At 44.9% G+C, this 26,853-nt stretch overlaps 1 protein-coding gene across 6 annotated transcripts in view; it reads left to right on the forward strand.

Moving 5' to 3' along the window:
• The window catches only part of SHLD2 (shieldin complex subunit 2), a 174,190-nt gene that overhangs the window by 16,845 nt on the left and 130,492 nt on the right, over window positions 1-26,853 (forward strand). The gene's annotated exons all lie outside the window — the stretch shown is intronic.

Here is a 26,853-nt window from a genome sequence, read left to right on the forward strand (position 1 = left end):
ATAGCAGACCACCTGAAAAAGTATAACAGGTATTGTACATAAGAATTGCCGCTGCTGGGTCAAAGCAGTGGTCCATCGTACCCAGCAGTCCACTCACGTGGCAGTCCTTAGGCCAAAGACCAATGCCCTAACTGAGTCTAGACTTACCTGCGTACGTTCTGGTTCAGCAGGAACTTGTCTAACTTTGTCTTGAATCCCTGGAGGGTGTTTTCCCCTATAACAGCCTCCGGAAGAGCGTTCCAGTTTTCTACCACTCTCTGGGTGAAGAACTTCCTTATGTTTGTACGGAATCTATCCCCTTTTAACTTTAGAGAGTGCCCTCTCTACCTTGGAGAGGGTGAACAACCTGTTTTTATCTACTAAGTCTATTCCCTTCGTTATCTTGAATGTCCCCTCTCAGTCTCCTCTTTTCAAGGAAGAAGAGGCCCAGTTTCTCTAATCTCTCACTGTATGGCAACTCCTCCAGCCCCTTAACCATTTTAGTCACTCTTCTATGGACCCTTTTGCGTAGTACTGTATCCTTCTTCATGTACGGCGACCAGTGCTGGATGCAGTATTCCAGGTGAAGGCGTGCCATGGCCTGGTACAGTGGCATGATAACCTTTTCTGATCTGTTTGTGATCTCCTTCTTAATCATTCCTAGCATTCTGTTCGCCCTTTTCATCGCCGCCACACATTGCGCGGACGACTTCATTGACTTGTCGACCAGTACTCCCAAGTCTCTTTTCTCGGGGAGTCTCTCAAAGTACTGCACCGGACATCCTATTTTCGTGTATAAGATTTTTGTTACCGACATGCATCACCTTACACTTATCCTTGTTAAACCTCATTTGCCATGTTGTGGCCCATTTCTCGAGCGTGTTTATGTCACGTTGCAGGTCTTCGCAATCCTCCTGCGTCTTCACTACTCTGAATAACTTCGTATCATCTGCAAATTTAATCACCTCACTCTTACCAATTTCCAGGTCATTTATAAATATGTTGAAGAGCACGAGCCCAAGCACCGAAACCAGCAGCACTCCGCTGGTGACGCTTTTCCAGTCCGAGTATTGTCCATTTACTCCCACTCTCTGTTTCCTATCCGCCAGCCAATTTTTAATCCATGTGAGTATTTCACCCTCGATTCCATGGCTCTCAATTTTTCAAAGTAGTCATTTATGCGGGACCTTGTCGAACGCCTTCTGAAAATCCAGATATATAATGCCGACCGAGTCACCCTTGTCTTTCTGCCTGTTTACTCCCTCGAAGAAGTGCAGCAAGTTCATCAAGCAAGATCTTCTTTTGCTGAAGCCGTGCTGGCTGGTCCTCATCAGATTGTGTCCGTCAAGGTGATCAGTGATGCGGTCCTTTATCAGCGCCTCTACCATGTTTCCTGGTACCAAGGTCAGACTCACCGGTCTGTAGTTTCCCGGATCTCCCCTCAAACCTTTCTTGAAGCTCGGCGTAACATTCGCCACTTTCCAGTCTTCCAGAATCCTTCCTGATTTGATCAACAGATTGGCTATTAGTTGAAGCAGTTCAGCTATAGCCCCTAACAGTTCCTTGATTACCCTCAGAAAGGTCTCATGTTGGACGGCAGTGACAACAGTGGAGCCACACTCTGCACAGAAAAAGGCAATGGCAAACCACTTCTGTACTCTGCTGTGTAACATTACAAGATGCATCCTCACTGTGCATGTTGCCATGAGTCAGTGGCCGACTCGGTACATAATCCATCCATTTTTTCATTGCAAGAGTATTTCTCGATTCCTCTCAACCCAGTATCTTCTGAGGTACCACCTATGGCTTCTGACCTGTCTTCACACATACTTTTGACACTGAATGTGTGCCTACGTTATCTGCTCCAGGATCCTATGAAACCCTATCGAATCCCTCTCCTTACTTTTTCTTTCAGTATGTCAGGTGCCTAAGAAAAAGCTCTGCCTCTCAAATCAGAGTCGAGTACTGAACCGAGAGCACATATCCTTGATCCCTTCAATTATAATGAGCTTCCTGCAGAACTTCTTCAGTTCCCTCTGTACTCTCCTTCAGGATGCGTTCTTTAAGAACTGGGAGACTCCTCTTTCTCTTACTGGTGCTCCCAGCATGTTTGACTGTCCTCGACCCTCAACTGAAAGTTTCTTAATTTCCAGCTGTGCAAACTGATCTTCTGGGCCGGATCATCGATTTCTCCATAATCTATACTTTGAAACTGGAACTTTTACTTATTGTTTTCTGCTGTGCATATTTGCATTAACAGCACCATTGAATACTATTGCAGGGCTCCACCATGAGTGTAGAACATGTAAGGAGATATTATCTTTTTTTGTGCACTATAACCATGAAGTAAACAGGACATGTTTTTGTGTATGATTAGAGCCTATTAAGCATGGCACAACTCTTCTGTTTGTTATTCCATCATGCTCACTTCATCAAAACTGTAGAAAGGGGTAGGATGGGTCGTCTATCCCATCCATCACAGCAACTCGTCTATCCCATCCATCACAGCAACTCTGCTTATTACATTACCAGGACTCTAACGGAGGGATCCAATCTGGGTATAGAGCCTGTTATGTTGAATCCCCTCCCACATTTTGCCGGAGAGCTCTACTATTAGTGTACAGCCTTTAACTTAGATCACCTTCCTTTCCTTGACTGTCTGTTTCATACACATTCTCCACTGAGGCTCGCAGATGGAGACTATTATACAGATGGTACACTGATTATGTTTCCTCAGCAGGATCAACCAGGTACTCTGGGAGATATTCACACTATTCTTTTGGAATATCTTACCCTACTACCCATTTACTAATGTCAAACGAACAAGGACTTGTGCGATTTAAGTATTGGTCTTATGCATTTAGTTGAATAATTAACTAACTATAGTATCATTAAAACATCATTCTCTTTACAAATCCCATTACATTTATGCTACTCATAATCTGTACTTCCTAATATTTCAAATGTATTTAATCCTTGATAGTACTCTACACCCTCAAGTAGCTGAATATTCTGAATAAGGTATGTTAAATAATTGCAATGTATTTTTAAAGCATTTTTTATGGGCTTGTATTATGATTTATCTATTTATAAACCTGTTTAATAAGGATTAGTATTCATTAAGGGCTCCTTTTACAAAGGTGTGCTAGGGCCTTAACGTGCGCAATAGCACGCGTTAAATTCCCGAGTGCGCTAGCCACTACCGCCTCCATTTTAGGAGGCGGTAGATTTTCGGCGTGCACTAAAAATCCTAGTGCACCTTCGTAAAAGGAGCCCTAAATGTTCTAGATCATAAAGGAGCCCTAATGTTCTAGATCAGTGTTTTTCAACCTTTTTACACCTATGGACCGGCAGAAATAAAAGGATTATTCTGTGGACCGGCATTGGTCCGTGGACCGGCGGTTGAAGAACACTGGGCTAAGTCGTGAGCCAGACCCCGCCCATCTCTACCCAATGTCCACCCCAGACCCCGCCTCCATAATAGTACTAATTGCACCTTGCACGTCCCGTGCCTCATCTAAAAGCCAAGGCTTCCAGTTCAGGCGCAGGATGCCCGTAGGAGCCACTGCCCGTGGCTTTGTGTACTGAATCAGTTAGGAAGAGGGAGCTGGCTCGAAGATAACGCCGCATCGAATGCACCGTGGACCGGCGGTTGAAGAACACTGTTTTGGGCCTGATGCATGTGCTGGCCCTGTGGACTGGCAGGAAATTTCTGTGGACCGGCACTGGTCTATGGACCGGTGGTTGAAGAACACTGTTCTAGATCATAAGTTTATAATTTTTAATTCATTTTGGTGCAGTGCAATTTGGTGTTCACATATATTTTGTGTTATTTTATTGTTTGATTAAAGGCCTCTTCTATTAAACTATGCTAGCATTTTTCTAGTGCAGGGAGACACGCTGAATGGCTTGTGCTGCTCCCGACGCTCATAGCATTCCTTTGAGCGTCGGGAGCAGCGCGGGCCATTCAGTGTAACTCTCTGTGCTAAAAACTGCTAGCGCAGTTTAATAGAAGAGGATCCATCAACACATATTAAACTCTAGCATTTTTTGGCTTTTAAATTGCATAGGATTTGATCTTTGAATAATACACTAGGCTTATTAATACAATTTTGAATTTATTAATGGTATATGTCTTTCAGTGTCCGCCACACACTCATTTATGTCACAAAGGCAGATGATGTCATCTTTAAAAAAAAAAAAAAAAATTTAATATTTTTATTTTCATTTGACAAATGTGTATTTGTATAACATTTGTTTGACTATTTCGTTATTGTATGCATTTAACAATTTTTGTGTCATTTCTACATGTAATGTATGTTATAGGCTCCTAAGACAGGCCACATTGGCCAAAACACATGCATGTTGAGCCATCGCACAGACTTTTATGATTGTTGAATAAACTGCACATGTCTTCACTGTGGTTTGTTCGTTCCCCTCAGCAGGATCAACCAAGTTCTTCAACACAGAATGTCTACCACTGTACCATCAATACTAATAAAGTACTCCAGAAGATATTCATACTATTCTTTTGGAATATCTTACCCTACTACCCATTTACTAATGTCAAACGAACAATGTCGAGATCAACTTTCATCTCCATCTACTTCTTTATTCTAAAGACCTTGGCGGCTTCGGACTAGCTTTAGGAAAGGAGGGGGCTATTTAGGATGATTTTATCAATTTTATTTTTTTTCTCTGCTTTCATTAGGATCTACCTTTATAATCCTAGACCTGTTTTTAAACCTTTCCTCGCTCATTCTGGAACGTTCACTACCAGCTGGTACATTGGACTACGAACAGGTTCACACTCATATTTTTTTAAATCCATTATGGATCTCTACACTACTTCCTTTTTCCTGCAGCTATTGTTACAATGCTTACGCTATAAAGGACGTACCTTTGTTAAAATGTTTTCTTCTCTTCCAAATTATATATCGCTCTCCCTCAGAGTGCTACTGTTTTCTACCTGTTATGCTTCTATGGAGTATACTCAAGAACGGACACACGAGACAAAAGTGCATGTCTGAACCATTTCTCATGTGCAAGGATCTGTAGACTAACCCTGGTTCAACTCCAATTTCAGCTCTATTATCAGTTCCAAGTCCCTACCCTGCTAATGTTCATTCAACAGGCTTGCCTTTATTATTTAGTTTTTTTTCTATTCTCATTGAAAAAAGGAAAAGGGAACAGATCGGAACTGTCCTCCAATCATTCTACAATTTACTTTCATTGGTATACCTGTTTTTTCTTGCTATAGTTCTCCACTGTTCGCAACCAGATTATGGTAGCTCTTTTTTCCACTATTCCTTCCTTTCATTAGGGCAAGCTCTATATCTCTTACTTAATCCTCAAGTTTCTGAGCTCACTACTCTCCTTTTCATGCAGTAGAACATGAGGCCAGTTTCTGCAAATAATTTTTGCATATCATTTTCTTTGTTTCCCTTCCATACATTTCCATTCCCCCGTTCACCATCTCATTATTTAACTTTGCTGGTTTCCCTTTTTTCCAGTATATCTCTTGAGAAGTACTACTTCTTCTTTGCTGTCCTTACACTAGCTCTTGTCATTTTTCAAGACGTACCAGAGCTCTCTTACAGCCCTCAAGGGGAGCATTTTTAACATGTGGGTTTGCTCTCAGTCCTCCACTATTTCTTTCTATTTACTTTCTATAATCCTTAGCAATGACTTTCTCTCCTTACTAGGGTGTTTTTTTCTTTAAAACTATTCTAATCAATGGGAACCATGCTTTCATTTTACTTGGCAGAATTTCCTTTCACTTCCATTTGAGTCTACCAGAGACACAGCTGGTTTTACTACTCTTTTGATCTGGCTGTCCATATATGTACATTTGCCAGTATCCATTTATAAAGAGCTGTTAGGATGGGAAGACATAAGAGAAGTGGAAAGACAGTGGTCTAAGCTGAAAGGAGCGATAAAAATGGCTACGGACCTTTATGTGAAGAAAATCAATAAAAACAAGAGAAAAAGGAAGCCGATATGGTTCTTCAACCTAGTGGCTGAGAAAATAAAGGCGAAAGAGTTGGCGTTCATGAAATATAAAAAAAACCAAGAAGAGGAGAGCAGAAAGGACTATAGGGTGAAACTGAAAGAAGCCAAGAGAGAGATACGTTTGGCGAAGGCACAGGCGGAAGAACAAATGGCTAAAAATGTAAAAAAGGGAGATAAAAATTTTTCTGATATATTAGTGAAAGGAGGAAGATAAAAAAAATGGAATTGCAAGGCTAAAAAGATGCTGGGAACAAATATGTGGAGAGTGATGAGGAGAAAGCAAATGTGCTAAACAAATACTTCTGTTCTGTGTTCACAGAAGAAAATCCTGGAGAAGGACCGAGATATCTGGCAAAGTTACACGAGAAAATGAGTAGATTCTGCGCCGTTCACGGAGGAGGGTGTTTATGAGCAACAGGAAAAACTGAAGGTGGACAAAGCGATGGACCAGAATGGGATCCATCCAGGATACTAAGGGAGCTCAGAGAAGTTCTGGCGAGTCCTATTAAAGACTTGTTCAACAAATCTCTGGAGACGGGAGTGATTCCTGGGGATTGGAGGAGAGCGGATGTGGTCCCTATTCATAAAAGTGGTCACAGGGATGAAGCAGGAAACTACAGGCCGGTGAGCTGAGCTCACTTCAGTTGTTGGAAAAATAATGGAAGTGTTGCTGAAAGAAAGGATAGTGTACTTCCTTGAATCTAATGGGTTACAGGATCCGAGGCAACATGGCTTTACAAAAGGTAAATCGTGCCAAACGAACCTGATTGAATTTTTGGATTGGGTGACCAGAGAGCTGGATCGAGGACATATGCTAGATGTAATTTACTTGGATTTCAGTTCCTCATAGGAGGCTGTTGAACAAACTTGAAGGGCTGAAGATAGGACCCAAAGTGGTGAACTGGGTCACAAACTGGCTGTCGGACAGACGCCAGATGGTGGTGGTGAATGGAAGTCGCTCGAAGGAAAGAAAGGTGACTAGTGGAGGTCCCTCAGGGTTCGGTGCTGGGGCCAATCCTGTTCAATATGTTTGTGAGTGACATTGCTGAAGGGTTAGAAGGAAAAGTGTGCCTTTTTGCAGATGATACCAAGATTTGTAACAGAGTAGACACCGAAGAGGGAGTGGAAAATATGAAAAAGGATCTGCAAAAGTTAGAGGAATGGTCTAATGCCTGGCAACTAAAATTCAATGCAGAGTAATGCATTTGGGGATTAATAGGAAGAAACCGTATATGCTGGGAGGAGAGAAGCTGATATGCACGGACGGGGAGAGGGACCTTGGGGTTATAGTGTCTGAAGATCTAAAGGCGAAAAAAACAGTGTGACAAGGCAGTGGCTGCTGCCAGAAGGATGCTGGGCTGTATAAAGAGAGGCGTAGTCAGTAGAAGGAAGAAGGTGTTGATGCCCCTGTACAGGTCAAGGCCCCACTTGGGAGTATTGTGTTCAGTTTTGGGAGACCGTATCTGGCGAAAGGCGTAAGAAGACTTGAGGCGTCCAGAGGAGGGCGACGAAAATGATAGGAGGCTTGCGCCAGAAGACGTATGAGGAGAGACTGGAAGCCCTGAATATGTATACCCTAGAGGGAAAGGAGAGACAGGGGAGATATGATTCAGACGTTCAAATACTTGAAGGGTATTAACGTAGAACAAAATCTTTTCCAGAGAAAGGAAAATGGTAAAACCAGAGGACATAATTTGAGGTTGAGGGGTGGTAAGATTCAGGGGCAATGTTAGGAAATTCTACTTTACGGAGAGGGTAGTGGATGCCTGGAATGTGCTCCCGAGAGAGGTGGTGGAGGAGTAAAACTGTGACTGAGTTCAAAGAAGCATGGGATGAACACAGAAGATTTAGAATCAGAAAAATAATATTAAATATTGAACTAGGCCAGTTACTGGGCAGACTTGCACGGTCTGTGTCTGTGTATGGCCGTTTGGTGGAGGATGGGGCAGGGGAGGGCTTCAATGGCTAGGAGGGTGTAGATGGGGCTGGAGTAAGTCTTAACAGAGATTTCGGCAGTTGGAACCCAAGCACAGTACCGGGTAAAGCTTTGGATTCTTGCCCAGAAATAACTAAGAAGAAAAAATTAAAAAAAAAAAAAAAATTTAAATTGAATCAGGTTGGGCAGACTGGATTGACCATGTCGGGACTTTATCTGCCGTCATCTACTATATTACTATGTTTTTTTTAAATCTTTCTGGGCATCTCTCTCACCTATCTTGGATTCCCCTGCTCTTTGAGGTTTATTTTACATTCCTATACTTTCCCCTGAGTTCTGCCCTTTGTCCCAGAACAAGCAGGCATATCTATCTCACTGATGGGTGACGTCATCACGGAGCCCTTGATACGGATCACTTTAAGAACTTAGAAAGTTCTTGATGCCTGCACCGCGCATGCGCGAGTGCCTTCCCGCCCGACGGAGGCGTGCAGTCCGTCAGTTTTTTTGTTTCCGTGGAGCTAGTCAGTTGCTCTATTTTGACTTGTGTCTTTTTACTGCCTTCTCGCTCGCGCGGTACTTATTTTTTTTCTTATTTTCTCTTAGGATTGAATCCCTTTTTTTCTTTTCCTTTTCCTTTTATATTAAGTTAAAAAAAAAAAATTTACTTTTTCGCTTTTGCGGACTTGGCCCGGCGGGGCCTTTCTCAGCCTCGAGCCTCAACCTTTGATTTGGCTGAGGCTGCTTTTCCCTTGATGTTACGACCGTATTACGGGTTTTAAAAAGTGCGAACGGTGCGCTACACCCGATTTCGTTCACGGACCCGCATCGCATGGTGTCTTCAGGGGTCTCATGGCCGGACCACGCGGGCTGAATCTTTGCACACATTCTACTCTACAGAAAAGAACACTCAGAAATCATCGACTCCAGCAACGGTTGCTGTTGTGGATCGCAATGGAAGGGGGATTCTGCATTGGTCCTGGTGTCGGAGTCTACGCCAAAGTCATCCTCTCATCATTCAACATCGCAAGATTCTCCATCGGTGTCAGTGAGTAAGCCTTCTCCTTCCCTTACAGGTCCATCAGGTCACTGCTGCATTGAGTCAAGTTCCTGCCAACCTCGAGGCGCCCCAAAAAAACACTCGGGCTCCGATATAGGTGAGTGCCTTATTCATCAGCCACCTCATCTCCGGAGCGCAGAGCAGCACCGAAGGTACCAGTGAAAAAACAAGCGGTACCGGTGCAGTCTCTCGGACACAATTGCTGCGGTGGTAAAAGAGCAATTACGGGAGCAATTACAATTGTTGCTTCCAGTCATGGTGACACCGGCTCCTCCAGTGCCGGTTTGGTATGAGCACATGATTTCGGCATCAACTTTGACGACATCCACCAGGTCTGCGCCATCGATGCGGACATCCACTTTGACAGAGCCAGTTTTTCAGGCACCGACACCGTCTCAGAAAGCTTCATCGATGCCGATAGTTTTTTTTTCTTCCGGTGCGATGTCAGATTCAGCTCGGCATCGTTCTGTCTTGTCACTTGAGACGATGTCGATCAAATCAGGCAAGTCTATACGGAAGAGTAAGCATGTCGATTCTTCGACACTCATTTTCCAAGCTCCACCGATGAAAGATTCGGATTTTAAGTTCTTGTAAACCGTGTCGAGCTCCATTCTCATGGAGATGATGCGGTATATAAACTTAAGGTTTAGATTAGATTAGATTAGATCTTTGGGAAGACTCTGTGGAACCTATTCTGACAGCTGATGAGGCTTCCTCAGATGATGATAGTTTTATTAGAGACTCTGTTTCAAAACCTGTTTCAAAATCTTTTTCCAAATTTTTGAGGGAAATGTCATAGGCACTTTCCATCCCTCTTGAATGTGATTCTAAAAAGTCTAAAGCTTTCTTGGATGCATTAGATTTTGACCAACCTCCTAAGGAGTTTCCTAAACTTCCTCTCCATGATATCCTTAGGGAGACTTATTATAAAATTTTAGAAACTCTTTTAAGTGTTCCAGGAGCTCCTCGTAAATTGGATTCTCTTTACAAGGTGGTGGCTCTTCCTGGGTTTGATAAATCTCAACATTTCTCATCCATTGCCTCAGCCCATAGGGGGTCGTCTTCAATGGTTCATCAATCATTGGGAACTCATTACTTCGGATCATTGGGTCCTCACCATCGTTCGTCAGGGTTACACTCTTCATTTTTTTCATGAGTCACTTTTAGTTGAGTCTACATTTAAAAAATCTGCAGGAGCTAGTGTTTATGCTTCTGTTCCTCCTGGCAGAGAGGGTAAAACTATGGATCGTTTTGGCAAGCGTTTGTTCTCAGAATTCCACGTTTGCCAATCGGTCTGGAAATTATGCTTTCCATTTTTCTTTTTACCTCAAAGCATTTGATTCAACAGGTATCTGCTTTCCAGAAATATTTACCTGACCGAAAGCTTCCTCTTTTTCAGTAGCATTTTTTTTTTTTGTTGCAATTGGGAAAGTTTTTGGTTCGCTCTATTTATGATACCTTTGAGCTTACTTCTCGTGCTACTGCCATGTCCGTTGTTATGAGTTGTTTGGCTTGGCTTCGAGTTTCTGAGCTGGATGTCAATCATCAAGATCATCTGGCCAATGCTCCTTGTTTGAGCAATGAGCTTTTTGGTGAGTCTTTAAACACTACGACTCAGAAACTTTCAGCACATGAAACCAGATGGGATATTTTGCTTAAAAACAAGAAAAAGCCTCCACCTACTCGTCTTTACTAGCCTCACTCTACTTATCAACGTCGGTTTGCTGCTAGACCTTTACAACAGCCTCAATCTCAACCTCGTAGACCACGGCAGCCTCAACAACAGCAATCTGGTCAGCAACAGCCGAAGCAAACAGCTGTTCAGCCCAAGCCTCAGCAGCCCTTTTGACCTGTTTCTTAGGAGTATAGCCAATCTCAACATTTCTCATCCATTGCCTCAGCCCATAGGGGTTCATCTTCAATTGTTCATCAACCATTGGGAACTCATTACTTCGGATCATTGGGTCCTCACCATCGTTCGTCAGGGTTACACTCTTCATTTCCAGACTCTTCCTCCAGACTGTCCTCCAAAAGAGTGCTTTGGATCCTGCCCAGTTCTCCATTCTTCTTCAGGAAGTACAATCTCTTCTTCAGCTAAATGCCATCGAAGAAGTTCCTCTCGATCAACAGGGGAAAGGGTTTTATTCCCACTACTTCTTGGTTCCCAAGAGGACAGGAGGACTCAGACCCATCTTAGATCTCAGAGCTCTCAACAACTTCTTGGTCAGAGAAAAATTCAGGCTGTTGTCCCTAGCTCTCCTGTATCCTCATCTCAATCTCAATGCTTGGCTATGCTCCCTAGACCTCAAAGAAGTCTACACACATGCATCTGACCTCTCGGAAGTACCTTCGGTTCCAAATACATCAACATCATTACCAGTACAAGGTTCTTCCCTTCAGGTTGGCATCTTTTCAAATATTCACAAAATGCCTGATTGTGGTGGCCGCCTGTCTATGATTACACGGTCTCCAGGTCTTTCCTTACCTGGACAATTGGTTGATCAAGGAGATTTCATCTCAGAGGGTGGCTCTTCGACATCTCCTTTCTTCATCTTCTGAGATTCGAGGTCAACTTTCCTAAATCACATCTCATTCCAACACAGCGTCTCCAATTCATTGGGGCAATTCTGGACACTTTTCTAATGAGGGCGTACCTTCCTCCAGATCGACTTCAGACTCTCATCCGTCTCTGTCAGCAATTGCTTCTTCTTCAGACCATCTCTGCCAGACACATGAGGTTCTTCTGGGACATATGGCTTCCACGGTCCAGGTCACACCTCTGGCAAGGCTTCATCTGCGTACTCCTCAATGGACTCTAGTGTCCCATTGATCTCAAGCCACGGATCTTCTTTCGTAGCACATATCCATTACATCGTCTCTTCTGCAGTCTCTGCGTTGGTGGATGACCTCCTGTAATCTTTCCAGAGGTCTCCTTTTTCACTTGCCACCTCATCACAAGATCATCACCACAGACGCGTCCCCTTATGCCTGGGGGGCACATATGGACAATCTACAGACTCAGGGTTTTTGGACTGCCAACGAGAAAAAATTTCACATCAGTTTTCTGGAACTAAGAGCAATGTTTTATGCCCTCAAGGCGTTTCAACATCTCCTCTACCCTCAAGTCCTTCTCCTTTGCACGGACAATCAAGTAGCAATGTACTACATCAACAAGCAGGGAGGCAAGGGTTCTCTCCTGTTGTGTCAGGAGACTCATAGGATTTGGTCCTGGGCAACAGCTTGCCATTTGTTCCTGAAAGCTGTATACATTCAAGGCGAGAAGAATTCTCTAGCAGACAACCTCAGCAGAATCCTTCAACCTCACGAATGGATTCTCGATGCTGTAACTCTCCAGTCAGTATTTGCTCAATGGGGCACCCCGCAGGTGGACTTGTTTGCAGCTCTTCACAATCACTAGTTGCCCCAGTTTTGCTCCAGACTTTACTATCCTCTCCGTCTGGCGGTGGATGCCTTTCTACTGGATTGGACGGGTCGGTTTCTATATGCCTTCCCTCCACTTCCTCTCATGTTGAGAACTCTGTTCAAACTCAGAAGGGAGTCAGCCACCATGATTCTCATTTCTCCTCGGTGGCCCAGACAACATTGGTTTTCCCTCCTCCTATAACTCAGTTCCAGAGAACTCATACTACTTCCAATGTTTCCTACTCTGCTTACTCAGAATCAGCAATCCCTTCTACATCCCAGCCTTCAGTCTGTACACCTGACAGCTTGGTTTCTCTCGGGCTGAGCTCTACTCAATTGCTCCTCTCTCAGCCTGTTCGTCACATCATTGATGCTTCTAGGAAACCGGCCACATAGCACGGTTATCAAAAGAAGTGGACTCGGTTTTCTTCCTGATGTTTACTTCATCATCATCATCATCACAAACACAGCAACAAGGGTTCTCAACTTTAGAGGCACAGACTTCAACCGCATGGGAGATTTTGTCCATCAGGAGCTACATAAAGAAGCAAAATCTGACAATGTGGAGGACATGTGGACATCTCTGAAGTCCATACTACACGAAGCAACAGACCGATACATAAAGACAGTAAGTAAACGCAGGAGAAACAAAAGACCCCAATGGTTCAGTAAAGAAATTTCAGACCTAGTTAAACAGAAAAAAGACGCATTTATCACCTACAAACACTTAGGCAGAGAGAGGGCAAAAGAGGACTATCTAGAGAGATCTAAAGCTGTCAAAACAGCAATCAGAGAGGCCAAACTCCAAATGGAGGAAGAGCTAGCATGGAAAATTAAGAAAGGGGATAAATCTTTCTTCAGCTATATTAGCGACAGGAAAAGAAAATAAAGATGGGATAGTACGCCTGAAGAAATCGGACGGTAACTTTGCGGAATCAGATTCTGAGAAGGCAGAACTACTAAACCAATACTTCTGTTCAGTGTTCACCCGCGAAATGCCGGGAGCTGGTCCACAGCTGCAGTAAGGAGATAACCAGAAAGACCCGTTTCAAGATTTCGAATTTACGCCCAGTAGCGTCTACGATGAACTTTCAAGACTCAAAGTAAACAAAGCCATGGGACCGGATAACCTACATCCCAGAATGCTCAGGGAGTTAAGGGAAGTCCTGGCTGAACCATTATCTGTTCTTTTCAGTCTTTCCCTAAGCACAGGAAGAGTCCCCTTGGACTGGAAAACCGCTAATGTAATCCCACTCCACAAGATGGGCTGCAGGACAGAGACAGCAAACTACAGACCAGTGAGTCTCACGTCTATAGTGTGTAAACTCATGGAAACACTGATCAAACAGAATATTGACACAATCCTAGATGAAAAAAACTGCGTGATCCACACCAACACGGGTTCACCCAGGGAAGATCTTGCCAATCTAATCTGATTAGCTTTTTTGACTGGGTTACTAGACAACTGGACGCCGGAGAGTCACTGGACGTGGTATATTTGGACTTCAGTAAAGCATTTGATAGCGTCCCTCATCGAAGATTACTGAACAAGCTGAAATCGATAGGATTAGGAGACACTCTAACTACATGGGTTGGGGATTGGCTGAGCGGTAGACTTCAGAAAGTGGTGGTGAACGGTACCCCATCCGAAGCATCAGAAGTGATCAGTGGAGTGCCGCAGGGCTCGGTCCTGGGCCCAATTCTATTCAACTTATTCATAAGAGATATGACGCGGGGACTTAGAGGAAGGGTATCACTGTTCGCCGACGACGCCAAACTTTGCAACATAGTAGGCAGAAGCTTGTTACCTGATGATATGACACACGACCTACTGCTTCTGGAACAATGGTCGACTACTTGGCAGCTAGGCTTCAATGCTAAAAAATGCAAGATAATGCACCTGGGTAAGAGAAACTCGCGCAGAACTTATGTACTAAATGGTGAGACCTTGGTTAGGACCACGGCGAAACGCGATCTAGGAGTGATCATTAGTGAGGACATGAAGGTTGCCAATCAAGTGGAGAAGGCTACCTCCAGGGCAAGACAAATGATGGGATGTATCCGCAGAGGTTTTGTCAGCAGGAGACCTGAAGTTATGATGCCGTTGTACAGAGCCATGGTGAGGCCTCACTTGGAGTACTGTGTTCAGTTTTGGAGACCACACTACCGAAAGGACGTGCTGAGGATCGAGTCGGTGCAGCGAACGGTCACCAGGATGGTCTTGGGGCTCAGGGATCTCACGTATGAAGAAAGACTAAAGAAATTGCAGCTGTACTCACTTGAGGAAAGAAGAGAACGGGGAGATATGATTGAAACGTATAAGTACATCACGGGACGCATCGAGACAGAAGAGGATATCTTCTGGCTCATGGGACCCTCGACCACCAGAGGGCATCCACTGAAAGTCAGGGGAGGGAAGTTTCATGGCGACTCCAGGAAGTACTTCTTCAACCGAAAGAGTGGTGGATCCTTGGAACAGACTCCCACTCCAGGTGATAGAGGCCAGCAGCGTGACGGATATTTAAGAGAAAATGGGATACTCATGTGGGATCGTTAAGGGAGTAAACTCGGGGGGGAGGGATACTTGGAATGGGCAGACTTGGTGGGCTATAGCCCTTTTCTGCCGCTTTTTTCTATGTTTCTATGTTTCTACTTCCTTGGCAGTAGAGTTAGTGCTGAATTATCTCCTTTCTCTATCAGATTCTGGTCTTAAGTCTACATCCATTAGAGTTCATCTCAGTGCTATTACTGCTTTTCATGAACCAGTGCAGGGTAAAACCTTTATACTGCTCATCCTCTGGTATCCTGATTCATGAAGGGGCTTTTTAATGTGAAACCACCTCTCAAGCCTCCACCTGTAGTCTGGGACCTTAATGTGGTTCTTTCCAGTTTGATGAAGCCTCCGTTTGAACCAATGGCCACAGCTCATCTCAAGTTTCTTATCTGGAAAGTGGTCTTTTTGATTGCTCTCACCTCTGCCAGGAGGGTCAGTGAGTTGTATAAGCTTGTAGTGGATCCACCTTTTACAGTTTTTCATCATGATAAGGTGGTTCTCTGTACTCATCCAAAGTTTCTACCTAAAGTTGTCTCTGACTTTCACCTCAATCAGTCTATTGTTCTCCCAGTGTTTTTTTTTCCAAAACCTCATTCTCTTCCTGGGGAACGAGCTTTGCATACTTTAGACTGTAAATGAGCTTTGGCTTACTACCTGGATCGCACAAAGCCACACCGAACCTCTCCCCAACTTTTTCTCTCATTTGATCCAAATAAGTTGGGACATCCTGTTTCCAAGAGAACGATTTCCAACTGGCTTGCCGCCTGTATTTCGTTCTGCTATGCTCAGACTGGACTGGCACTGGAGAACCGTTTAACAGCCCATAAAGTTTGAGCTATGGTAGCTTCTGTTGCTTTCCTCAGGTCTACTACAATTGAGGAGATCTGCAAAGCTGCCACCTGGTCCTTAGTTCATACCTTCATTTCTCACTACTGTCTGGAGTCTTTCTCCAGACGGGATGGGCAATTCGGCCAATCTGTATTATAAAATTTATTTTCTTAATGGCCAACTTTCCCACCATCCCATTCTGTTAGCTTGGAGGTCACCCATCAGTGAGAAGATATGCCTGCTTGTCCTGGGATAAAGCACAGTTACTTACCGTAACAGGTGTTATCCAGGGACAGCAGGCAGATATTCTCACAACCCCCACAACCCTCCCTGGCTGGGTTAACTTAACTGACGGACCGCGCGCCTCCGTCGGGCGGGAAGGCACTCGCACATGTGCGGTACGGGCATCAAGAACTTTCTAAGTTCCTTAAAGTGGTCTGTACTGAGGGCTCCGTGGGTGACGTCACCCATCAGTGAGAATATCTGCCTGTTATCCCTGGATAACACCTATTATGGTAAGTAACTGTGCTTTTCTTCTTGTTGAGGATGGGGTTCTTCTGTTTAGTCTGTATTTATTTCCTTCCCTTGCTGCTGCCTACTTCAGCATACCTGATTTGCTTACGAGGCAACAAACATTTGTTTCCTTAGAGGCCAATTCTCCCTTCATCCCTTTACTAAAGGTAGGAGTCCCACATGTGAGAATATGCTGCCTGCTTGTCTAAGGATAAAGCACAGTTACTTACCATAACAGATGTTATCCAGAGACAGCAGGCAGATATTCTCACAACCCACCCACCTCCTCTTGTTGGCTTCTTCACTTGGGCATAGAACTGACGACTTTGCGAGCCAGCATCAGGCAGGAAGGCACGCGTGCATGCGCGATGTGGGCAGTCTCGAAGCTTTGCTAAAAGTTTAAAGTGACAGTACACTTTACCCTGGTTGACACCTGTTACAGTAAGTAACTGTGCTATCATGGATATTGGTGCTGGCAGTGGAACTTAAGGAAATATAGAAATAGAAGTGCTTTCATGTGTTATTTATGTGTTGCTTCTTAAAGTGCTCTTTGGCCCAAAATTTTGTTTTGTGTTTGTATGGAACTGATGTTCTTGAAGCAGTGGAAGGTTTATCTGTATAGTAGACTAATGCATCTTAAACCTTTGTTATATAATTCTGGAGCAACTGATGCTCCAGACACTTACAAAGATAATATTGCTTTGTCAACTGGTTGTTTTTTTTTATCAAGCAACCTATAACCCAGGCTGCTGTACAGTATTGCATTCCAGCTTAGATCCCCAACCATAGTAACCTCAGGGCTTGTTCTGCACTATTAATCTTACATGACATGTTTTTCCTTTCTCTTCACTCATACATCTCTGATTGGCTATTCCTGAATAACAGAAGGAGATGGCCTTAGCCTTCATTGTGATTGGTTAATGGCAAACAACACCCACTAAACAAAGTTAATGTCAGAGTTGGAAACAAGTCAAAACATGAAATAAGACATATGGAAAAACTCAAGAGATTATATATGTTATATTGAATTGTAAAATCGAAAAAGCAATGATGTCCACTGATTTCATACCAAGAAGCTATAATTTTGTTCCATGATTAGCCAATTAAATTTTATTTGGCACATCACTAAAAAGCAACTGTATGTGCTATTGACTAGAACACATTTCGCAGTTTTAAAATAAATTCTGCAGTTTGCTTTGCATCTGTTCAAAAACTCAGTCTGTAAGGTTCCCTAAAAAAAAGAGATAAAAATACACAATGAAACACCATCATCTTTCTTTCCTTAGCTAAACAGGAAGGTTAGCATTGGTTGATTTCAATATTCTTGCTCATGATAAATAGTCCACATGAACAGACAATAGTTTGTTAGCAACCTATTCCTATAGATTCTGAATATATGAATGTCATATTGGTGAATTGATATGCTTTCCAGTACTATATGTCTTTTCAGTCATACTGTGCTGTAACTAACTGTGATAATTAAATCTATTTTGAGTAAATAAGAGTGATTAGTTGAGCACCTAAGGCACATGTGTCAAACACAAGGCCTGCAGGCTAAATCCGGCCCACCTGGCCATTTTATGCGGCCCGCAGTGACTATGCACCTGACACTACACTCTCCAGGGAATCCCCTTGAGTCCTAACTCCCCCACCTGCCACCTCCCCCGCTGAAATTCAAAATCTTCGGGTAGCCGATGTGAAGCCAGCCTCCTGCCGTCACCCTGCCCATAAGTGTTCTTTTTGCAGGGTTCTGCCTTTGTAGGAAGAAGAAGTGCTGCAGAAAGAACACTTACAGGACAGGGTAATGGCGGGAGGCTGGCTTCGAAACGACTGCCCAAAGATTTAAAATTTCAGCAGCGGGGAGGTGGCAGGTGGGGGAGTTGGAATTGGGCACTGTATGTACCATAGGATCCAGCTGAGAGGGAAGGGCTGGGGTTGGGAATGAGGGAAGGACATGCCTGCATGGGCCTGCAGGGGGAGGGGGGCTGGGAAAGCAAGAAGGAAAGATGAGTGGGCTGGGAGGGAGTTGGGAAGGTCAGAGGCTGCACGGACTGGAGGTTAGGAAGGGAGGGTAAGATGCTGCTGGTGGGTGAGGGAAGAGAAAAAGAAAATTCTTAGACATAGATGTGTGGAGTGGGAGGGAAAGAGAGATGGTATACATAGGGAAGAGGGAGCTTATTGGATATGATAGTGATGGAGAGGAGGGAGGGAGAAATGTTACACTGGGAGGGAGGAGAGATGATTCAAAGAAGGGAGAGATGTCAGATTCCGGAGAAGGGTGATAGAAGGAGGGAAGAGAGATGTCAGAATACTGAATGAGAAGGAGAGAGAGAGAGAGAGATGCCAAACCACGGAATGTAAGGGAAGGAGGGGAGAGAGAGATGCCAGAGAGGAGAGAAGGAAAGAGATGTTAGACCTCAGGAAGAGGGAGGGAAGGAGAGTGAGATACCATACCATGGGAGAGGAGAGAAATTCCGGGCTATGGGAAGGAGAGGAGGAAGATGCCAGACAATATGAGGGGGGAAGGGGAAGTCAGAGTTGTCTGATCATGGGATTAGGTATGAGATGATGGAAGGGATGGGGAGACAAGGGAGGAGATGGTGCACAGCAATGGGTGCAGCAGGAAGCAGATAAGAAGAAATGCTTCTTATGGATGGATGGGAATAGGAGAGAAGAAAGAGGGAGGAGATGGTACACATGGATAGATGGAAGCGAAGACAGTGGAAAAGTTGATAGATTTTGAGAAAAGAGCAGAAAAATGGAAGAAAGTTGAATGTTAAAAGTTAATGTTAAAGATGGATGTATGGCACAAAGTGAAGGAGAAAAAAACAGCAAATGGATAAGGTGGCCCCTGATATACAGTTAAGAGCACAGATAGAAGGAAGTGCAGCCAAAGACTGGGAAAGATTGTTTGAAAAACAAAATTACCAGACAACAAAGTTAGGGGAAATGATTTTATTTTCAATTTAGTGATTGTGTCAATTTTGAGAATTTACATCTGCTGTCTATATTTTGCACTTTTCAGGAAGAAATTTATTTGTTTCTGTTGTTCTGGGGTTGTACTGCATGCAGTCTTGAATCTTAGGGTTTCGTTTATATATAAGTACTTTTAGTTTGTGGTCCCATATTTGCATAGGGGTTATCTGTGTTCTGGTAGGAATTAATATTGAGAAGCATACAGTGTGCTTTGTGTAGTTTAATTTTGTGGTTAACCATTATGTATTGTTAATAAGATTATATTGAGTGTGTATATATGAAAAATGAATGGAAAAATTGGTATTACAAAAAAGTGTTCTGCTGCCTCTGCCTAGAATGACTATTTGAATAAAGTTGGGATTAAGTATGATAACATCTATGAGGTGAAAATAACTAGGTGAATCGCTGGAATGGTGTCTCAGGATGAGGAAGGATCTATATACTTCTGCTAAGACTAAAGTATCTTAATAAAAAATTTGGCCCGCGACTTAGCCTGTGTTTTATATTTCAGCCCCTTAATGTGATTGAGTTTGACACCCCTGACCCTAAGGGATTTGGCCTGAAACCTAGTTCTGTTCAATATCATTGTGATCAATGTTGTATAGAGCAGTGTTCTTCAACCTTTTGACACCTATGGATCGGCAGAAATAAAAAAATTATTTTGTGAATCGGCATCGGTCTGCAGACCACTGGGCTAAATCGTGGGCCAGACCCTGCCCATCTCTACCCAATCTCTGCCCTACACCCTGCCCCATAGTACGAATTGTAACACTATTTTTTCCATTCATTTTTCATATATACACACAATATAATCTTATTAACAACACATAATGGTTAACCACAAAATTAAACTACACAAAGCACACTGTATGTTTCTCAACATTCATTCCTACCAGAACATAGATAACCCCTATGCAAATACAGCACCAAAACTAAAAGTACAAACAAACCCTAAGATGCAAAACTCTGCATGCAGTACAATCTCAGAGAAAAAGAAACAAATGCATTTCTTCCTGAACAGTGCAAAATACTGACAGCAGATGTAAATTCTCAAAATTGACACAATTCAATCACTAAATTCAAAAATAAAATCATTCCCCCTACCTTTGTCTCCCTCCCTCCATGTTATGCCTTACCTTCTGGCCTGCTCCTGCCTGGCTGTTTTATTCTGCCCCTGGTGTTATCTTCAGGCCGGCTCCCTCTGACGTTGCGACTTCGGAGAGAAGGCTTCCGGTTCAGGCGCAGGATGCACGTAGGAGCCGCTGCCTGTGGCTTTGTGTACCAAGTCAGTGAGGAAGAGGGAGCCGGCCTGAAAATAACGCTGCATCGATCACACCGGTGGCTGAAGAACACTGGTGTAGAATGTTAGTAGAAAACATTTTACAGAAGCAATCAAAGGCAGCAATAAAGGAGATAGAATGAGGAGTAATTAAAAAATCATGAGGCATGGTCAAGTGATTGATAGTTATTTTTTTAAATCTAAAACTAAATAAATAAAAGTGCAGTGTCACATACTGTATTTGGGGTGCAAAATCAAAGAAAGCAATAGTAATAATAATAATTTTATTTCTTATTTACCGCTATACCATAAGTTCAAAGCAGTTTACAACAAGTTACATACAATGAGAGTAAGAGATGTTTACAACAAGAAGTAAGAGATGTTTACAACAAGATACATACAATGAGTGTATGAGATGTAAGGGGAACAGAAAAGTACTTTCTGGGATACAAATTGCAAATGGAAGAGAACCAAGATGGTTTGAATCAAAAAGAAGTATCTACCGTATTTTCACGCAAATAACACGCACCCGTATAAAACGCGCACACGGGTATAGTGCGCAGAAATCACGATGATAAGCACAAAAACTTTGGTATAACGCGCTCACGATTATACCGCGCATGCTGCCCGACTCTCCGTTCACCCCCCCCTGACTTCCGTGCACTGCCCTGACTTTCCGTGCGCTGTCCCGACTCTCCGTTCACCCCCCCCTGACTTCCGTGCACTGCCCTGACTTTCCGTGCGCTGTCCCGACTCTCCGTTCACCCCCCCCTGACTTCCGTGCACTGCCCTGACTTTCCGTGCGCTGTCCCGACTCTCCGTTCACCCCCCCCTGACTTCCGTGCACTGCCCCGCCTCTCCGTGCGCTGTCCCGACTCTCCGTTCACCCCCCCCCTGACTTCCGTGCACTGCCCCCGCCTCTCCGTGCGCTGTCCCGACTCTCCGTTCACCCCCCCCTGACTTCCGTGCACTGCCCTGACTTTCCGTGCGCTGTCCCGACTCTCCGTTCACCCCCCCTGACTTCCGTGCACTGCCCCGCCTCTCCGTGCGCTGTCCCGACTCTCCGTTCACCCCCCCCTGACTTCCGTGCACTGCCCCGCCTCTCCGTGCGCTGTCCCTCTCCTTTCGCCCGCCCTGCCCTGCTCCCAGCTCTGTAAACATGCGCAATGGTCTGAGCATGCTTGCCGCTTAGTTTTCACCAAGGCTGTTTTTCTGGTGGTGTGCTTTTCACCACGTGGCTGTGGCCCCCCTCTATCTGGCCTTGTAATTTGCCCAGTGAATACTATTTTGACTATACAACAGCATCTCAGCCTTTGGGTAAGCCTATAAAAGATTAATGCTGCATGTAGAGCCCACATTTTAATTTGATCTCTTCAGATTGGTATTCTGCATTTATCTACCTGGTAGTAGAGTTTATCAATTAAATTGAAATGTACCGCCATAATGGCAGGAATGAGACGAAAGTCATATACAGCAGACTTTAAGCTTAAAGTAGTTGCGAAAGCTGAGGAAATAGGCAACCGGGCCGCAGCGAGAGAGTTCGATGTTGGAGAAACATCGGTGCGTGAATGGAGAAAAGATAAGAAGGAACTGGAGAAATGCAATCCGCGCAAACGGGCACGTCATGGGCCCAAACCAAAATGGCCTCAGCTGGAGGATGACTTGAAGCAGTGGATTCTGGCGAGAAGGGAGCAAAATCAATCAGTCTCTACTGTTGCGATTCAGATGAAGGCAAAACTACTTGCCAATGGAAGAGGAATACCCGACTTCAAAGCTGGCTTCACATGGATCTCAAAATTTATGAAAAGGAATGGACTATCAGTTAGAATGAGAACAACTGTTGGCCAGCGACTTCCAGATGACTGGCAGCAAAAATTGATTGATTTCCGTGACTTTGTCGCCAAAGAAATATCTGAACTTGGCATCACTGCAAAGGACGTCATCAACATGGATGAAATTCCAATGGCATTCGACATTCCAGCAACAAGAACCATAGCCCCCACAGGTACTAAATCTGTTGCCATCACCACAACTGGGCATGAAAGAACGTGTTTATACAGTCGTTCTTGGTTGCTCAGCTAGCGGGGTTAAGTTAAAGCCCATGCTCATTTTCAAAAGGGTCACTATGCCCCGTGAAAAGCTGCCCACCAGTGTGGTTGTGCACTGCAACAAGAAGGGATGGGATGGACTGCGACGTAATGAGATTGTGGGTAGATAAATGCTTTAGGGCAAGACCCGGGTGGATTCTTTGCAAAAAAATCCTTGTTAATTTTGGATGCCATGGCTGCCCACAAAGAAAAAAATGTTCAGGCCTACATTAAATTCTACTCGTGCCCACATCGCTGTGATACCTGGAGGCCTGACGTGTAAGCTGCAACCACTTGATATCGCAGTGAATCATCCATTCAAGACTTTTATTAGAAAGGAGTGGGACGAGTGGATGCAGAGCGCACGCACTAGTACACACCCGCGGGGCGGCAGAAGCGGGGCAACTTTCACAGAAGTCTGCAAGTGGGTGGCTTCAGCATGGGACAAAATAACACCAGATACCATTCGAAACGGATTTAGAAAAGCGGGCATTGTTTATGAAACCAATGACACTACGGCTACTACCAGTGCAGCGGAAGGAGGCAACAACATGGATAATCAGCGATGATGATGATGATGATGACGATGATGACGATATCACTTCGGAAATAAACGAGGATCGTCTGCAGGCCATGCTCAGTTTATTTAATGAACGATGATGACAATTCGGATTTTGATGGATTCAAGGATTCAGATGACTGTGATGATGATGTCTGAATAAACCTGTAAACTTTGTTTATTTACAACTTTACCGTAAATTACGGTAACTGTATTTAGATTATTTTGTCCTCCATACTTCGTTTGATCTACCGGTTAATGTTATAGTTTATAAGAATTAACATGTTTCTGTTCTTGTTGCTGAATTCATACTCACTAACTCTAGATTAAAAGTTATAAGGTTGTTTATAAGAATGAACAGTTTTTTTCTTTTCACGTGTTTGGTTGGAGGGTGTGTGAATGGTGCGTGAGTTCTCCTATGTCTGGTTGAGGTGGATTGAATTACCGGTATTTAGCTGAAGAAATTATGGTAGTTAAACAACCCCTCCCCCCCCATTCCACACACATTACGGTAATTCTCTTCAATTTTTGTTCCCATTATAAAAAACACTGATAAGTTTCCAGAAAAAAATACATTAAAATAAGAAGTGAAAACAAAGGCCCCTACAGATGAGAACATAACATAAGAATAGCCTAACTGGGTCAGACCAATGGTCCATCATGCCCTGTAGCCCATTCTCATGGTAGCCAATCCAGGTCACTAAATACCTGGTCAAAACCCAAAGAATAACAACATTACATGCTACTGATCCAGGGCAAGCAGACGCTTCCCCCATGTCTTAATAACAGACTATGGACTTTTTCTCCAGGAATTGTCCAAACCTTTTTAAAACCAGCAACGCTATCAGCTTTTACCATAACTTAAATCATTCCTTCCAAACAGAGACCTTGCTAGATGTCAAATACAGAAAGAACAAGGTACCGTAACTTCACAAGGACTTACGGTAGCTGTGCATGAATACCTATACCTATATACGGTACCTATACCATATACCTAGTGCAAAAACGTGCAAAGGTCTGTTTTTTTCTTTCCATCACTACATAGCCTACGGTAATGCCACACAAGCAGCGCTGTTACAAATATATTCTGAAGGTCAATGCTAAGGTTAACAAAGTTTCCTTCCTTGGACCACAAGGAGATACTGACAAACCACTGAAAGAGATCCCAGGAACAACACCCAAAGACCCACTCAGTATGTGAACCAGTTGAGTGGAGTGGACTAGGGTAACTGGGGGGTGGTAAATGGACCCGGAGTTTTCTCAGCAGAATTTCCCTGACCACCTCTTCCTCTCAACACATTGACACGCTAGTGGGTTTATTTTATAGCTTTTTCACTCCCTTCGGTCTGCCTGTCCCCCCTTGAAGGTCTGCCTGTCCCCCCTTGAAGGCCTGTCCCCCCTTGAAGGTCTGCCTGTCCCCCCTTGAAGGTCTGCCTGTCCCCCCTTGAAGGCCTGTCCCCCCCTTGAAGGCCTGTCCCCCCTTGAAGGTCTGCCTGTCCCCCCTTGAAGGTCTGCCTGTCCCCCCTTGAAGGTCTGCCTGTCCCCCCTTGAAGGCCTGTCCCCCCTTGAAGGTCTGTCCCCATCCTGAAAGCCTGATGCCCCCCCCCGACGTCCGATTCATCCCCCCCCCCCCCGGCAGGACCATTCGCACCCCCACCCCGAAGGACCGCCGACTCCCCGACAATATCGGGCCAGGAGGGAGCCCAAACCCTCCTGCCCTCGACGCAAACCCCCCTCCCCCCAACGACCGCCCCCCCCAAGAACCTCCGACCGCCCCCCCAGCCGACCCGCGACCCCCCTGGCCGACCCCCACGACACCCCCACCCCCCTCCCCCGTACCTTGGTAGTTGGCCGGACAGACGGGAGCCAAACCCGCCTGTCCGGCAGGCAGCCAACGACGGAATGAGGCCGGATTGGCCCATCCGTCCCAAAGCTCCGCCTACTGGTGGGGCCTAAGGCGCCTGGGCCAATCAGAATAGGCCTGGGAGCCTTAGGTCCCTCCTGGGGGCGGGGCCTGAGGCACATGGGCCCAACCCGACCATGTGCCTCAGGCCCCGCCCCCAGGAGGGACCTAAGGCTCCCGGGCCTATTCTGATTGGCCCAGGCGCCTTAGGCCCCACCAGTAGGCGGAGCTTTGGGACGGATGGGCCAATCCGGCCTCATTCCGTCGTTGGCTGCCTGCCGGACAGGCGGGTTTGGCTCCCGTCTGTCCGGCCAACTACCAAAGGTACGGGGAAGGGGGGGTGGGGGTGTCGTGGGGGTCGGCCAGGGGGGTCGCGGGTCGGCCGTTGGGGGGGAGGGGGGTTTGCGTCGAGGGCAGGAGGGCCTGGGATCCCTCCTGCCCGTAATGTAGTGCGGGGTGGGGGTAGGGGGTCGCCGTGGCCAGGAGGGTTTGGGCTCCCTCCTGGCCCGATATTGTCAGGGAGTCGGCCGGGCAAGAGGGCTTGGGCTCCCTCTTGCTCCGATCGTGGATGCGGGTACGGGTGGGAGCGCGTGCGAGCGGTCGTTCGGGGTGGGGGTGCGAGCGGTCCTGCTGGGGGGGTGAGTCGGGCGGGGGTGGGTGTTTAAAAACTTTTGTATACCGCGCTCACGCATATAACGCGCGAGGGGTATGCGCGGTAGGTAAAAACGCGTATAACGCGCGCGTTATATGCGTGAAAATACGGTAGTCAGAGATTGGGGTGCAGGGGAAAACAATTTGGGTGGAATACCTTTACAAATGGGAAGAAGGAAGAGTTAATCTAAAATCAAGAGAATTGGGGATTGGGATGAGGATAGCTGAGGGGGATTGGGCAAGAATTGGGAATTAGAATTTGTTAAAGAGACGGGTCTTCAGTGATTTTCTGAAGTTGGCATAAGAAGTGGCCTCGAGAATGGGTTTTACGAGCCATGTGTTCAGTTTGGCTGCCTGGAATGATAACATTCTGTCTAGGAACTTCTTGTAAAGACATGATTTCAGGGATGGGTAATTAAAGAGATTTATTCTGCAAGAGTTCTTATTAGAGCTGTTGAGGATGAATTGAGAGGCGAGGTAAGTTGGTAGCATTCCAAAGATAGCTTTGTAGCTGATGCAGGCAAACTTGAAGAGTATTCTGGATTCTACCGGCAACCAGTGGAATATCTGGAAGTATGGGGTGATATGTTCCCATTTTTTTAAACCAAAGATGAGCCGGACCGCAGTGTTCTGAATTAATCTCAGCTTAAGTGTCTTCTTATAAGCTCCCAGATATATAATGTTGCAGTAATCCAGCGTACTCAAGATGGATGATTGTACAAGTAATCGAAAGGATGAATCATCGAAGTATTTTTTAATGGTGCGGAGCTTCCATAGGACTGATATACTTTTTTTGAACATTAAATCTGTATGCTTTTCCAGGGTTAGGTGTTTGTCAAGGGTGACTCCTAGTATTTTTATAGTTTGGTCAATTTCATAATCACGGCCATTCACATGAATCGTGTTGTCATTTATCTTTTCATTGGGAGATGCCAGGAAAAATTTAGTTTTTTCTGCGTTCAGTTTTAGTTTGAAGGCCGTCATCCAATGCTCTATTTGCTTTAGGGTGTTGGTTAAGAGATTAATAAAGTCTGACGACAGACAGGTTAGTGGTAACACTACAGTAATGTCGTCAGCGTAAATGTAAAAGTTGAGT

This window comes from Geotrypetes seraphini, chromosome 4 (genome assembly GCF_902459505.1).
Source record: "Geotrypetes seraphini chromosome 4, aGeoSer1.1, whole genome shotgun sequence".
In the NCBI taxonomy this organism is placed as follows: Eukaryota; Metazoa; Chordata; class Amphibia; order Gymnophiona; family Dermophiidae; genus Geotrypetes; species Geotrypetes seraphini.